Consider the following 11,132-nt stretch of genomic DNA (forward strand, 5'->3'; position numbering starts at 1 on the left):
AAGAAGTTGAAGGCTGCTATCAAATTCCCCCTCACTCTTCTCTTCTGCAGACTAAATAACCCAAATCCATCAGCCTCTCCTCATAGGTCATGTGCTCCAGCCCCCTCATCATTTTGGTTGCCCTCCACTGGACCCTCACCAATGCTTCCACATCCTTTTTATAGTCTATGGTTGCCTACTACATTTGCTTTTCTTACTTCACATCAGGACGGTTTGTTTCTGTGCCTTCAATAAGGCTTCTTTGAAATATTGGCAGCTCTCCTGAACTCCTTCCCCCCTCACATTAGCATCCCAGAGGATCTTGCCCATCAGTTCTCTGAGGGAGTCAACGTCTGCTTTTCCGAAATCCAGGGTGTGTATTTTTGCTGCTCTTCTTTCTTCCTTTTGTGAGCATCCTGAACTCGACTAGCTCATGGTCACTGCAGTCCAGGCTGCCACCCACACCTACTTCCCCTACTAATTCCTCCCTGTCTGTGAGCACCAGGTCAAGCTGCACATGGCCTCTGGTTGGTTCCCTCAGCACTTGTAGCAGGAAGATATCCCCAACATTCTCCAAAAAGCATTTTCCATTGTTCTTAATTAGCTTGTAGATCCTAATTGGCTTAATGTTGATGAAAGGTGATTCCTGATGCCCTACTGCAAAGAGTAATTTATCCTTAAGATACAGTGGAGAAATGTTCCTTTCCCTTCAAGCTGGCATCCCCTCTTTGAAGGAGTGGGTTGTGACTCCCTAACTCAGCCACCTGAGGAGGTGCTGAATGCCACACAAATGACACTAGCAGTCCCTACTCCCCCCGGGGTATGTCTAGACTACAGGGTTTTGTCGACAGAAGTTTTGTCGACAGATACTGTCGACAAAGCTTCTGTCGACAAAGAGCGTCTAGACTACATCCAGTTCTGTCGACAAAGCAAGCCGCTTTGTCGACATAACAGTGTGGACGCAAAGGACAGTGTAGATGCAATCATGCCTTCTATCGACAGAACTCTGTCAATAAAAGGCGTTATTCCTCGTAGAATGAGGTTTACATATGTCGACAAAACTGCCGAGTTCTGTCGACGTTATGTCGACATAACTCAAAGGCAGTGTGGACACAGGTGTAGTTTTGTCGACAAAAGTCCACTTTTGTCGACAAAACCCTGTGGTCTAGACACACCCCAGGAGGCTTTTCAGACCTCGCTATTCCTCCTTGTAAGACTGAGCATGGGACTCTGCAGGAGCTGTGCAGAGTACGCTCTTGGAAGCAGGAACACCAGACATTATGTTACTGATACTGAGTCATGTTGCAATTGCTTAGGTCATGCATTCTTTGGGGCTTTTTGTCCTGTACAGCACCCAGCACAATGGCAGGTCTCTTAGGTGCTACACACATATGAAATAATCATAGAATCATAGAATCATAGAATAATAGGACTGGAAGGGACCTCAAGAGGTCATCGAGTCCAGCCCCCCACCCTCAAGGCAGGACCAAGCTCCACCTACACCATCCCTGACAGATGTCTATCTAACCTGTTCTTAAATATCTCCAGAGAGGGAGATTCCACCACCTCCCTTGGCAATTTATTCCAATATTTGACCACCCTGACAGTTAGGAATTTTTTCCTAATGTCCAATCTAATGTCCTAATGTCCTGCTGCACTTTAAGCCCATTACTCCTTTTTTCCTAATGTCCTGCTGCACTTTAAGCCCATTACTCCTTGTCCTGTCCTCAGAAACCAAGAGGAACAAATTTTCTCCTTCCTCCTTGTGACACCCTTTTAGATATTTGAAAACCGCTATCATGTCCCCCATTAATCTTCTTTTTTCCAAACTAAACAAGCCCAGTTCATGAAGCCTGGCTTCATAGGTCATGTTCTCTAGACCTTTAATCATTCTTGTTGCTCTTCTCTGTACCCTTTCCAATTTCTCCACATCTTTCTTGAAATGTGGCGCCCAGAACTGGACACAGTACTCCAGCTGAGGCCTAACTAGTGCAGAGTAGAGCGGCAGAATGACTTCACGAGTTTTGCTTACAACACACCTGTTGATACAACCTAGAATCATATTTGCTTTTTTTGCAACAGCATCACACTGTTGACTCATATTCAACTTGTGGTCCACTATGACCCCTAGATCCCTTTCTGCCATGCTCCTTCCTAGATAGTTGCTTCCCATCTTGTATGTATGGAACTGATTGTTCCTTCCTAAGTGGAGCACTTTGCATTTCTCTTTATTAAACCTCATCCTGTTTACCTCTGACCATTTCTCTAACTTGCTAAGGTCATTTTGAATTATGTCCCTATCCTCCAAAGAAGTCGCAACCCCACCCAGTTTGGTATCATCTGCAAACTTAATAAGCGTACTCTCTATCCCAATATCTACATCATTGATGAAGATATTGAACAGTACGGGTCCCAAAACAGACCCTTGAGGAACTCCACTTGTTATCCCTTTCCAGCAGGATTTAGAACCGTTAACAACAGCTCTCTGACTACAGTTATCCAGCCAATTATGCACCCACCTTATCGTGGCCCTATCTAAGTTATATTTGCCTAGTTTATCAATAAGAATATCATGCGAGACCGTATCAAATGCCTTACTAAAGTCTAGGTATATGACATCCACCACTTCTCCCTTATCCACAAGGCTCGTTATCTTATCAAAGAAAGCTATCAGATTAGTTTGGCATGACTTGTTCTTCACAAACCCATGCTGGCTATTCCCTATCACTTTATTACCTTCCAAGTGTTTGCATAGGATTTCCTTAATTACCTGCTCCATTATCTTCCCTGGGACAGACGTTAAACTGACCGGTCTATAGTTTCCTGGGTTGTTCTTATTCCCCTTTTTATAGATGGGCACAATATTTGCCCTTTTCCAGTCTTCTGGAATCTCCCCTGTCTGCCATGATTTTTCAAAGATCATAGCTAAAGGCTCAGATACCTCCTCTATCAGCTCCTTGAGTATCCTGGGATGCATTTCATCAGGACCTGGTGACTTGCTGACATCTAACTTTCCTAAGTGACTTTTAACTTGTTCTTTGTGTATCCTATCTTCTAAACTTACCCTCTCTCTGCTTGTATTCACTACGTTAGGCACACCTCCAGACTTCTCGGTGAAGACCGAAACAAAGAAGTCATTGAGCATCTCCGCCATTTCCAAGTTTCCTGTTACTCCTTCTCCCTCCTCACTAAGCAGTGGGCCTACCCTGTCCTTGGTCTTCCTCTTGCTTTTAATGTATTTATAAAAAGTCTTCTTGGTTCCCTTTATGCCTGTAGCTAGTTTGATCTCATTTTGTGCCTTTGCCTTTCTAATCTTGCCCCTGCATTCCCGTGTTGCTTGCCTATATTCATCCTTTGTTAGTTGTCCTAGTTTCCATTTTTTATATGACTCCTTTTTTATTTTGAGATCGTGCAAGATCTCCTTGTTAAGCCAAGCTGGTCTTTTGCTATATTTTCTATCTTTCCTACACAGCGGAATTGTTTGCTTTTGGGCCCTTAACAATGTCCCTTTGAAATACTTCCAACTCTCCTCAGTTGTTTTTCCCTTCAGTCTTGCTTCCCATGGGACCTTACCTACAAGTTCTCTGAGCTTATCAAAATCTGCCTTCCTGAAATCCATTACCTCAATTGTGCTGGTCTCCCTTCTACCTTTCCTTAAGATCATGAACTCTATTATTTCGTGGTCACTGTCCTCTATACTGTCTTCCACTTTCAAGTTCTCAACTAGTTCCTCCCTATTTGTTAAAACCAAATCCAGAACAGCTTCTCCTCTGGTAGCTTTTTCAACCTTCTGAAACAGAAAGTTATCTCCAATGCAGTCCAGAAACTTATTGGATAGCCTGTGCCTCGCTGTGTTAGTTTCCCAACATATGTCTGGATAGTTGAAGTCCCCCATCACCACCAAATATAGATAGTTTTGGCTTTGGATAGTTTTGTTAATTGTTTAAAAAAGGCCTCATCCACCTCTTCCACCTGGCTAGGTGGCCTGTAGTAGACTCCTAGCATGATATCACCCTCATTTTTTACCCCTTTTAGCTTAACCCAGAGACTCTCTACACAGCTATCTCCTACATTCATCTCCACTTCAGTCCAAGTGTGTACATTTTTAATATACAAGGCAACCCCTCCTCCCTTTTTTCCCTGTCTGTCCTTCCTGAGCAAGCCATACCCTTCCATACCAACATTCCAATCATGCGTCCCATCCAACCAGGTTTCTGTAATACCAATGATATCATAGTTGTATTTATTGGTTAGCAATTCCAGTTCTTCCTGCTTATTACCCATACTTCTCGCATTTGTATATAGGCATCTAAGATACTGATTTGATCTTGCCTCCCTGTTGTGCCCTGACCCTCCTTTCTCCTTGCCATTATAGGCCGTAGTCCCCCCCCTTTCCAACCCATCTCCCAGTCCCGCACATGCAGCACTTACCTGTGGGCTTTGCTCACCTGCCCCCAACAAACCTAGTTTAAAGCCCTCCTCACAAGGTTAGCCAGTCTGTGTCCAAACAAGGCCTTCCCGCTCCTGGAAAGGTGAACTCCATAATGACACATGTCATGCTTAACTGGATGCCACAAAGTTACATTAACCCCCAACATTGGGGTAACCCCCTCTCCCATCCGTGGACCTAGCCCTCCCAAAATGTCATTGGGAGATTTGCTTTTCAGAACACGTCTAATGTAACAAACAATGCCAGACTGCAACAAACACAATTACTGTCTGGCGTCAAAAAAGACTGACTTGACAAAATGCTTAGCGATTGCTTTTTGGTCTGTTTGATACATTTGTGAAGGCAGCAAGCTTTGTAAAGCTGCATTTAAATTAGAAAACTCTGGCCCGGGGAACAGAAATACAGTCGAGCCATCCATTTCTTAGAGGGCAGAGGCAAAACAACAATGCTGCAACAAAGATTAATACAGTTATTCCTTTGTAATTACCCAGAAGAAAGGGAAAGTCTGCAAGTCAGCAGTATCTCTTTCATTATTGCACAGGGCTGACTTTTTTTTTTTTGCATTTTGTCTTTTTTCACTCTCTCCTTCTCTTCTCCTCCATCCCACTCTCCTCCCAGCTTAGATTTACAAACATTTGCTTAGAAAATTAAAGCGAGGCACTGTAATTGGGTGATATACTGTTCTAACAATTCCCTCTGTCATGCTGATAAACCTTGTGCATGTTGTAACTCTGTGATCAGGGACAAGCACCTAAGTGAAAGTGTCACCTGCTTACAGATAAACAAAAAGCAATTCAAGGAGATTTGGGGTGAGGGGCTGAGGAAGGATGTATTTTTATTTATTTATTTTATTTGCCTTTTTAATATTACCTTCTCCCTTCTCTTCATTAATTCCCTGAAAAGCCTCCCCGTCTTTCTGTGCTGCTTTTATTTATATCAGAGGAAAAGCAGGAGGGGATGTGGGCAGTTAGTCAAAGCTCCTTTTTGCCGTTAAGAACATAAGAACATAAGAATGGCCATACTGAGTCATACCAAAGGCCCATCCAGCCCAGTATCCCGTCTGCTGACAGGGGCCAATACCAGGTGCCCCAGAGGGAGTGAACCGAACAGGTAATGATCAAGTGCTCCTGCTCCTCATAGACTCATAGACTTTAAGGTCAGAAGGGACCATTATGATCATCTAGTCTGACCCCCTGCACAGTGCAGGCCACAGAATCTCACCCACCCCTCTTAGAATAATCCTCTCACCTATATCTCCGATACTGAAGCCTTCAAATACTTTGAAGGTCCCAAGATGCAGAGAATCCTCCAGCTGTGATCTGTACCCCATGCTACAGAGGAAGGCGAAAAACCTCCAGGGCCTCTGCCAATCTACCCTGGAGGAAAATTCCTTCCCGACCCCAAATATGGCGATCAGCTAAACCCTGAGCATGTGGACAAGACTCTCCAGCCAGACACCCAGAAATTCTCTATAGTAACTCCTATCATCCCTCCATTGACCTATTTCCCACTGATAATGAATGGTCAATTTGTTACCAAGATCATATTATCTCATCAACCCATCCCCTTATCATAGAATAATACAACTGGAAGAGATCTCAGAAGGTCAAGTCCAGCCCCCCGCCCTAGGCAGGACCAATCCCATCTACATCAACCCGGCCAGGGCTTTGTCAAGCCGAGACTTAAACACCTCTAGGGATGGAGACTCCACTAGGTAACCCATTCCAGTGCTTCACCACCCTAGGTAACCCATAACAGTGCTTCACCACCCCCCTAGTGAAATAGTTTTTCCTAATATCCAACCTGGACCTTCCCCACTGTAACTTGAGACCATTGCTCCTTGTTCTGCCATCTGTCACTACTGAGAACAGCCTCTCTCCATCCTCTTTGGAACCTCCCTTCAGGAAGTTGAAGGCTGCTCTCAAATCCCCCCTCACTCTTCGCTTCTGCAGACTAAACAGACCCAACTCCCTCAGCCTCTCCTCATAAGTCATAAGCTTCAGCCCCCTAATCATTTTGGATGCCCTCCGCTTGTCCATCTCCAATGCATGCGCATCCTTTTTGTAGTGGGGGGCCCAGAACTGGACACAATACTCCAGATGTGGCCTTACCAACGCCGAATAAAGGGGAATAATGACATCTCTTGATCTGCTGGCAATGCTCCTCTTAATGCAACCTAATATGCCATTAACCTTCTTGGCTACAAGGGCACACTGTTGACTCATATCCACCTTCTCATCCACTGTAACCCCCAGGTCCTTTTCTGCAGAACTACTACTTAACTGGTTGGTCCCCAGCTTGTAACTATGCTTGGGATTCTTCCGTCCCAAGTTCAGGACTCTACATTTGTCCTTGTTGAACCACATCAGATTTCTTGTGGCCCAATCCTCCAATTTGTCTAAGTCACTCTGGACCCTATCTCTGTCCTCCAGCGTATCTACCTCTCCCCCTAGCTTAGTGTCATCCGCAAACTTGCTGAGGGTGCAATCCATCCCCTCATCCAGGTCATTAATAAAGATATTGAACAAAACCGGTCCTAGAACCGAACCTTGGGGCACTCCGCTAGAAACTGACCGCCATCCTGACATCGAGCCGTTGATCACTATCCACTGGGCCTGGCCTTCTAGCCATCTTTCTATCCTTCTTACCGTCCATTTATCCAATCCACCATCCCTTAACTTGCTGGCAAGGATATTGTGGGAGACCGTATCAAAAGCCTTGCTAAAGTCAAGGTATATAACATCCACTGACTTTCCCATGTCCACTGAGCCAGTTACCTCATCATAGAAGCTAATCAGATTGGTCAGGCACGACTTGCCCTTTGTGAATCCATGCTGACTATTCCTAATCACTTTCCTCTCATCCAAGTGTCTCAAAATGGATTCCTTAAGGATCCCTTCCATGATTTTTCCAGGAACCGAGGTAAGACTGACCGGCCTATAGTTCCCTGGATCGTCCTTCTTCCCTTTTTTGAAGATGGGCACTACATTTGCCTTTTTCCAATCATCCGGGATTTTTCCCGATCTCCACGACTTTTCAAACATAATAGCCAAATGCTCCTCAATGACATTTGCCAACTCCCTCAGTACCCTCGGATGCACTAAGTCCGGACCCATGGATTTGTGTATGTTTAGCTTTTCTAAATAGTTCCTAACCTGTTCTTTACCCACCACGGGCTGCCCGGCTTCATCCCATCTTGTGTCACTTAGCTCAGAAGTCCAGGAGCCGACCTTGTCCGTGAAGACAGAGGCAAAGAAAGAATTGAGTACTTCAGCTTTCCCCACATCATCTGTCACTAAGGGTGTGTCTAGACTACATGCCTCCTTCGACGGAGGCATGTAGATTAGCCAGATCGGCAGAGGGAAATGAAGCCGCGATTAAAATAATCGCGGCTTCATTTAAATTTAAATGGCTGCCCCGCTCTGCCGATCAGCTGTTTGTCGGCAGATCGGGGCAGTCTGGACGCGACGCGCCGACAAAGAAGCCTTTCTTCATCGGCACAGGTAAACCTGGTTTCACGAGGCTTACCTGTGCCGATGAAGAAAGGCTTCTTTGTCGGCGCGTCGCGTCCAGACTGCCCCGATCTGCCGACAAACAGCTGATCGGCAGAGCGGGGCAGCCATTTAAATGTAAATGAAGCCGCGATTATTTTAATCGCGGCTTCATTTCCCTCTGCCGATCTGGCTAATCTACATGCCTCCGTCGAAGGAGGCATGAAGTCTAGACACACCCTAGGTTACCTCCTTTATCTATTAAGGGCTGCACACCCTCTCTGATCACCATCCTCCTGCCATCCACCCTCTGACAAACAGAGGCTGGGGACACCATTCCTTACCCATCCTGGCTAATAGCCATTAATGGACTTAACCTCCATGAATTTATCTAGTTCCTGTTATAGTCCTAGCCTTCACACCCTCGTCAGGCAAGGAGTTCTACAGGTTGATTATGCGCTGTGTGAAGAAGAACTTCCTTTTATTTGTTTTAAACCTGCAGCCCATTAATTTCATTTGGTGTCCCCTAGTTCTTATATTATGGGAACAATAAATAACTTTTCCTTATTCACTTTCTCCACACCACTTATGATTTTATAGACTTCTATCATATCCCCCCTTAGTCTCCTCTTTTCCAAGATGAAAAGTCCCAGTCTCTTTAATCCATGGGACCCATTCCAAACCCCTCATCATGTTAATTGCCCTTCTCTAATGCCAGTATATCTTTTTTGAGATGAGGAGACCACATCTGATGTTGGCATACCATGAATTGATATAAGGGCAATAAGATATTCTCCATCTTATTCTCTATCCCTTTTTTAGTGATTCCTAACATCCTGTTTGCTTTTTTGACTGCCACTGCACACTGTGTGGATGTCTTCAGAGAACTATCCATAATTACTCCAAGAACTCTATCTCTATTAGCGCTAGCTAAATTAGCCCCCATCATATTGTATGTATAGTTGAGGTTGTTTTTTTTCCAGTGTACATTACTTTACATTTATCCACATTAAAATGTGTTGGCCTGGCTCTCGTGTGACCATTGGGATGAAACCTCAGCTGATGTAAATTGATTTAGCTCCATTTAACCTCAAAAGAGCAATTCTCACCTACACCAGCTGAGGAAAATATAGCCCATCAATACTAGTACAAATGCTACCATTTTGTGTGGGTGGCACCTTACACCTCTTTTGCACTGGTAAATGACTACACAAGATACAGTCACCCAGTACTTTCTAGGCCTCCTATCTCTCCCTTCTTTTCCCTAGTTTAAAGCCTTATGGTTGTATGTCATATCTTCAGCTGCTAGATTGAAGAGATTACTGTTATCAAATATTTGGTCCCCAAGTAGTTAATTATAGACAGTGATTAAGTCACCCCTTAACCTTCTCTTGATTCAGCTAATGAGACTGAGCTTCTGGATATCAGTAACTGCTATGGGTATGTTATATGTAAATATGGGGCCAGCTTCTGCTCTGAGCTATGAAGGTGTCCATTCGGCATCCTGTCTCTCTCCACTGCACTCTATTGTACTTCTCTGGATTTAGACCAGAGCACAGTCCTTGGCTACGTGGAACGAGGCATACAGATAGTGCGGAATGGCTTGCTAGTTCGAACTATCTAGCCCGTGCCGCGTGTAGCCGCGCGGCATGGGGTTCGAACAAGCCGGCATTTAAAAATGGCGCCGGCCGGCTTATGCAAATGAAGCCCGGGAAATTCAAATCCCGGGCTTCATTTGCAAGTGCGGTATGCCTACATTACCACCCTAGTTCGAACTAGCGGGGTAGTGTAGACATACCCTAAGAGTGCCTCCAGCAGATTCTTTTGATACAATTTCAGAAATGCCCCTGGTTACATATTCTCTAGTGAGGCAAGCTTAAGCAAAGAATCTCCTGCTCTTCTGGGGTGGTGATGGGTCATGTTATAAATGGTGCATCCCAAGTTTAATTTGCCCCAGAAAAGCAAAACAAAAATAAAGACATTGAGCCTGATTATAATTTATAATAGGGTGACTTTGCATCATTGTAATCGTGTAAAAAAGCTTTAAAGCGCATGTGAATGTGATTTACAACCACTTCGAGGTTGCTTTGCACTGCAAAGTGATGTGAAGCAACTTTTATGGTACATGAGAATCAGGCTAATTGAGGTTGGCTTTTGCTTCAGTATGTTGCATAAAATGGAGATGTCTTGGAAGGTCTTTTGCACAAATTCTACTTTAAACTTAAGTGTTAACAAAAACAACAACCAAAAAACCCCAATGTTGTTTAATTCCAGTAATTAGCCAACATTTTGCATAGAAAGCATTTGTTAAAGTTTCAACATCTTCCCTCCTCCATAAAGTTTCAAATTGTGACCCTCTTCCTTTGCTTCAGGTATAAATTGTCACCTTAAGTATCACAGAGTCCTTCCAGTAAAACCAGAGGAAACTGGGTGGTATATTCCTGATGCTTTTATGGTTAAAATATTCAGAAAAAAACCCTTAAAGAAATCATAAATCAAAAAGGGCACACAATCTACCTTTCTTAAATGGTTATGTGGCCTAGTGGCTCATATAGTGCCTATAACCATGGAGATAAGAGTTCTAGCTCTGCTTATAGTAAGGAGGATGAACTTCTACTACTCACTTGAGCTGTATTGTGCCTCAGTTTCCTCTGGCTGTAAAATGGAGAGAATGCCATTGAGCCCTTCTGGAATATGTTTTGAGATCAGACATATATAAGAACAAGGTATTTATCCATAATTTGTAGGTCACCTTTACTGTTGAGGGTATAAAATTTTGGTCATATGAGCTCTAATTTTCAGAGATGCTGCACACTCTCAGTTCCCACTGACTTCAAATGGAGGTGTGAACACTCACAACATTTTTAAAAAAGTCAGCCTGATCCAGATCCCACTGATACCAATGGAAACTCTCCCACTGTCTTTACTCAGTTTTAGATTGAGCCTTTGTTGGGAGACCAATACAGCACTACACAGACAAACCAAGAAGTTTTTGGAGAACGTCGGGGATAACTTCCTGGTACAAGTGCTGAAGGAACCAACCAGGGGCCATGTTCAGCTTGACCTTTTGCTCACAAACAGGGAGGAGTTAGTAGGGGAAGTAAATGTGGTGGCAACCTGGGAAGCAGTGATCATGAGATGGTAGATTTCAGGATCCTGACCAAAGGAAGAAAGGAGAGCAGCAAAATACACACCCTGGACTTCAGAAAAGC

This window comes from Pelodiscus sinensis, chromosome 25 (assembly GCF_049634645.1).
Source record: "Pelodiscus sinensis isolate JC-2024 chromosome 25, ASM4963464v1, whole genome shotgun sequence".
NCBI lineage: Eukaryota > Metazoa > Chordata > Testudines > Trionychidae > Pelodiscus > Pelodiscus sinensis.